Source organism: Zonotrichia leucophrys, chromosome 7, assembly GCF_028769735.1.
Source record: "Zonotrichia leucophrys gambelii isolate GWCS_2022_RI chromosome 7, RI_Zleu_2.0, whole genome shotgun sequence".
NCBI lineage: Eukaryota > Metazoa > Chordata > Aves > Passeriformes > Passerellidae > Zonotrichia > Zonotrichia leucophrys.
Window position 1 is genome coordinate 37508466 of NC_088177.1, and position 4546 is coordinate 37513011.

Sequence of the window (4546 nt, forward strand, 5' to 3'; positions counted from 1 at the left end):
TGTCAGTTCTTCTGGGAAAAACACTAGCCCAGTCTGCGATGTTCAACCTTCCATGTGCTGCCCGACTGTCTGTGTCGTAGCTGATGCAAGGCAAATATTTCCTCCAGACCCAAAGAGTTGTGCCTGAAAAGTCACAGGGCTACATCTCTTTTTGATTTTTCATTTAATGCTTTCCAGACCCTGCTGACCATTTTTGAGGTTTTCTCCCTATCTCTAGGGCACCCTCTCCAGGAGTTCTGCTGTTCCATCCTTTTGCATTTAGTGAAAGCTACCTGCAGTGACCAGTCGATCAAAGCCCTGGGAAAACCTGAACTCCTGGGTGAAGCTGGGTAAAACATTTCTCTCCCAGATCTGAAGCCATTAAGTGCCAAGCACTGTCCCCAGTGTCATACCCTGTCCCTTGGAAGTGTTCTGATGCAATTTAAAAGGGGTTGAAAAAACCCAACTTTTAACATTTTTGTCATTTCTGCATTAGCATTCAAATCCTTGACCAGAAAAATCACATGCAGACATTTCTGGGATTCTTAAATACCAAAGCTGTCATTTTCATCCTGGATTTCAGAGTCTCTGAATGGAGTCTCTCACACAAGGATTTAGTTTGAAACACTACAGAAAAACACCCTGGTGTTGAGCTGTACCTTTACATTGGCATATACTCCTAATGATTACTTTAGGCAGGAGCAGCAAACCCAACAATGAGCCAAAGAGGTGATTCCTGTCTTCTCATGTGCTGCACAGCCCTAACTGGGAATTCAAGAATGGATTCAGGAGCCTCAGGGTGCACAGGAAGCCCCAAAGGCTTCGGGAGGCTGAAATGGACCAGCCTGCTGTTTGTGCCTGGGCTGCACAGGCTGAGCTCCATCTGGATGGTCTAACAAAGGCTGAATGGACATACCATGGCCCACTGGAGACTCCAAATCCTGTGAGCTACACTATTCAGCTGTAACCAGCTGGATTTTTCATGTTAACCTGATACCCAGGAGAGGAAATGGTAAACATGGAAAAGTGTTCTTCCAGTTCTAGTGACAGCTGTACCGGCACAGCACCTGTGCCCACGGCAGGGTGGTGGGAACTGGATGATCTTTATGATGCTATGCACCACAAAGTGTTCTGGCATTTTGTGATTCCCCAAGCGGAGAAGAAAACTTGAATTCTCCTCATGTTGTCCACTGCTGAGCAAATATATCAGCATCAAAGGAAGCATGGGACTCTAATGTGTCCTTCCTTTGCCACCATTCCAACTGCGCAACCCCTACTGCCACTGCAGACCTTGGAATTGGTGGAAGTTCCTGGTCCAAGCATTAGACAGTCCCAAGAGAGCAAAATAAGCACCGACAGAATCAGAGGAGCTCTTTCTTGCTAAAGGAAACCACATATTTGAACTGAAAGATCCTATATTTAGTTTAGAGGCTCTTGCCAGAAGCTTCCAGGTCTCTCTGCTGTGCACACAGAGCTTTTCATGCCCGCTCCCAACAGGCTTTGGAACACAGAGCCCAACCTGGCTGGCTCTGCCACCAGCACAGCCCAAACGCAGGCGGAGCAAGAAGCAGCAGGGGCTGTTTTGCGGCCATGCCCAAGAGAGACTGGCAGGGTGCCCTCCCTCTGCTCTCCCTTGCTTGGCTTTCTGACTGGCTCTGAGCCTGGGGCTGCCATTCCTCACTTGTGGGGAGCAGAAGCACAGCCGGGATCCCAGCACTGCCTGACAGCGCTCCGGGCACCGGCACGGCCGCGTGTCCGAGTCTCGGGCACCGTGCTGCTGCTTCATTTGCCCTTAGGCACACCCAGAGCTCCCTGCTAAGCCAGGATGCTCTCTGCTTCTGCCCTCTTCCTCATCCTGTGCAGGGATGGAGCACTGCTGTGCTTTCAGGAAGATATTCCTGAAAACTTCCAGCATTCCAAGCTCCTTTGCCCTCCGCGGATGCTTGCCATGGATTCCCTCTCAGCTGGGTTCAGCGCATACTCAGGTTGGCTCTTTCAACATTCAGGGGCTCTGAGGTGCTCAGCAAGATGTGTAACGGCACAGTGCTGTGGAACTGCACCTTCAGCACAGGGACCTTTCCAGCCTGACCTGCCCTCGTTCCTGTGTGTCTGTGCACAAAACACGGCGTGGGAGAGAACGGCAGCACGGCCTGTGTGTCCCAGGGCCCCGGATTTGCTTCAGCTCCACAGAGATGCAGGCAAAGTGAAGAAGCCAAACTGTTTATTGATGGAAGGCAAAGCAAAGAGATGAGCTGGGAGGGAAAAAAGGGGATCAGCAGTATCTGAGGTCTAAAGGGAAAGAGTTTTCCACAGAGAGGGAGAGTGGAGTAAAAAAGAAGGGCTGGGCAGAGGCTGTGGGCTAAAGGGAAAGAGTTGTCCACAGGGAGGGAGAGTGGAGGGAAAAAGAAGGCCTGGGCAGAGGCTGTGGGCTAAAGGGTAAGAGTTGTCCACAGGGAGGCAGAGTGGAGGGAAAAAGAAGGGCTGTGCAAAGGCTGTGGGCTAAAGGGAAAGAGTTGTCCACAGGGAGGGAGAGTGGAGGGAAAAAGAAGGGCTGGGCAGAGGCTGTGGGCTAAAGGGAAAGAGTTGTCCACAGGGAGGGAGAGTGGAGGGAAAAAGAAGGGCTGGGCAGAGGCTGAGGGCTGGTGGGAGGGAGCTATCTATAAGCAGGGAGAGGGGTGAAGCAATGCAAGTTTCCTGCAGGTTCAGGTGTGCCAATCATCAGCTGTGTCTGGAGCTCCAGCTGGTCTCTTCTGATCTCAGGGTAGTCTCATCTTCCATTGCATTTGGAGGTCTTAAAGAAATACTGGTTCTTCTGAGCCATTTCTGCAGCTTTTTTACTGAGTATCTGTTGAACAACCATGTTTGTCTGTGAAGGGTTGTCATCTCTCCTCAGGGCTTGAAGGGCTGGAAGAGAGAGGAACAGAGGCAGGGTAAGAGCCTGGATCTGTGGGAATCCTAGGAGACCTTCCTGCGAGGGCCATCCCACCTTGCTCTTGCCACGGCCACAAGAGCAGAGGTGCCAACTGGATCCACTGGCCACTGAATCCGCTGCCCTGCGTCCCTGAAACCTCTGTGCGCTCTGCCCATGCCACCCTTCATCCACACAAGGAGCGAAGCCGGCCCCAGACACGACAGGGATTGCAGCTCCCTGCCCAGGCATTGCAGCTCCCTGCGCCAGGCCCCGCTGCCAGCCCGCTGCCCTCACTCACCCTCACAGATGACCTGGAGCTCTCCTGGCTGCCCGATGAGGAGCACCCCGGCGATGCCTGTGAACACAGAGCCTGTCACGGCCCCAGCGGCACAGCTCCCTGCCAGCGGCGCTGCCGGCGCTGTGGCCACACGGGCTGCTGGCCCGGCAGGGCTCAGCCCGGCCCTTGCCGCACGCTGCCGCCCCAGGGCACGGCTGCCAGAGGGCGGCAGCAGCAATGCCCAGGCCAGGCGGGGCTCCACGGCGCCGGGCCCGGCTGGCGCTGCCGGGGCAGCAGGCGGGGCTGGGGCCGAGCTGCGGCGGGCCGGGCCGGGCCGGGGAGGAGCCCGGGCTCGGGACTCACCCATGAACCTGACGGCCGCCTCTCGCAGGGGCTCCTGTGGGCTCTCCAGGTAGCGCAGGGCCCGGCGCAGGTGCTCGGCCGCTCTGCTCCTGTCCTCTGCCAGCTGCAGAGAGCGGCAGGAGGGAAGGGCTGGCGCGGGCTAGCCCCTGGGCCGGGTGCTGCTTGCGCCCAGCCCCGGCCTCCCCTGGCCGCAGAGCCCTGAGGCGCGGCCAGCAGCCGCTGGCCAAGGGCTCCCGAGGGCAGGGGGCAGAGGGCCGGCTGCTGCCCGGGGAGCCGCGGTGCCGGCCCGCAGCCCCGCCGGGCCGGGGCTCCATGGGCACCCGGCTCGGGCCCACGGGAGCCTGGAGAACAGCCTGCGCCGCCTCTGGGTGCAGCAGCGGGCAGGGGACACAGCTGCCAGCCCGCACACTCAGGGCACCGCCCTCAGGGCCGTTCTCCAGGCTGAGCTTGGTCTTCCAGTCCCTCCTTACCAGGACCTCGGGAAACGTCAACAGGTTCTCTGTCTCCAGCAGCTGCTTGAGTTCCCTCTTCTTCAGGAACCCGACCGCACAATGCAGCGTTTCCCGAGAGGCCTGAAGAGCAGCATAGAGGCACAGATGGCCCCACAGGCCAAGGCACAGGAGCATCCCAGTGCCACAGCCTGGATGAGGGTGCAGCCCGCAAGGTGCCAGGGCAGGAGGCAGCCCATCTCTCTCCCAGGGGCACACCAGCAGCTGGCCATGATTCCTCACCTGTGCCACGTGCTTATTCTCATCATGGCAGTGGAAGAATAGTGGAGGTAGGCTCTGGCACACAATTGACTTAAGGGGCTTTTTTCCCTTGTCTACTACCAAATCCATCACCTTGAAGAAGAGGTTAAGGGAGAGTAGCTGCACATGGCTGTTGTCCTAGAGGAAAAGAAAAAAAAGTTAGCACCAGCTACTCCACGCCCCCCTGAACAGTACAAAAATCCACAGGGCCCAAAGTTTCTGGGCAGTAAACAGTGCCCAAGACTGGGGACACAGAGCCTTACGTGG

General features: G+C 56.8%; 1 long non-coding RNA gene across 1 annotated transcript; it reads right to left on the bottom strand.

Annotated features, from left to right (window-relative positions):
• Nucleotides 1-2490: 2490 nt before the first annotated feature.
• On the bottom strand, nucleotides 2491-3626 carry LOC135450018 (uncharacterized). The gene is made up of 3 exons (XR_010440923.1): nucleotides 3531-3626; nucleotides 3189-3245; nucleotides 2491-2883 (listed from the first exon to the last, which is right to left on the bottom strand). It is a non-coding gene; the product is annotated as an uncharacterized LOC135450018 (long non-coding RNA).
• Between the last annotated feature and the right edge of the window lie 920 nt (nucleotides 3627-4546).